Source organism: Olea europaea, chromosome 3, assembly GCF_002742605.1.
Source record: "Olea europaea var. sylvestris chromosome 3, O_europaea_v1, whole genome shotgun sequence".
Taxonomy (NCBI): Eukaryota; Viridiplantae; Streptophyta; class Magnoliopsida; order Lamiales; family Oleaceae; genus Olea; species Olea europaea.
Window position 1 is genome coordinate 13,043,866 of NC_036239.1, and position 605 is coordinate 13,044,470.

Sequence of the window (605 nt, forward strand, 5' to 3'; positions counted from 1 at the left end):
TTTTTTAAGTTAAGTGTCACTTTTTTTATTAAAAAGTTTGTTACACAAAAAAGTCAAAAAATTTCAAGAATGTGACAGAAAGAAAAAAGCAAAAAATATTATATAATATTAAGTGACATAATGTCCCTTTTTTATTTTAAAAAAAGTGACGCAATGTCACTTTTTTATGTTACTTGTTACTTTTTGAAGATTAGTATCACATTTTTATTAAAAAGTGATATCGATGTGTATTAGTCAAAAAAGTAACAAAAAACATTAAATACCAAGTATAATTAAGACATTTTGACATCAAACTCATAGTTGGGAAATGAATTTTGATAAGAATTAAAATTTTGACACCAACAAAACAAAATTTGTTGACAATTGTGACCTTCGAAAATAGGTTGGCTGCTCTTTAACTGCACTTCCTTATCCGAAGTTCTAACATCTGATACTAACAAGGTGAGTGTGTTTCAAATGTGCAACTAAAATAGAATTGTTGAACACATGCACTTTCAACCTCACAATATTCATCCTTCTCAATAGTTAATACAAATTGCATTCCCACAACGAGGTACCATTTTACTCTCTTATTGGTTTTAAGAGGAAGCGATCAACCCCTCTAC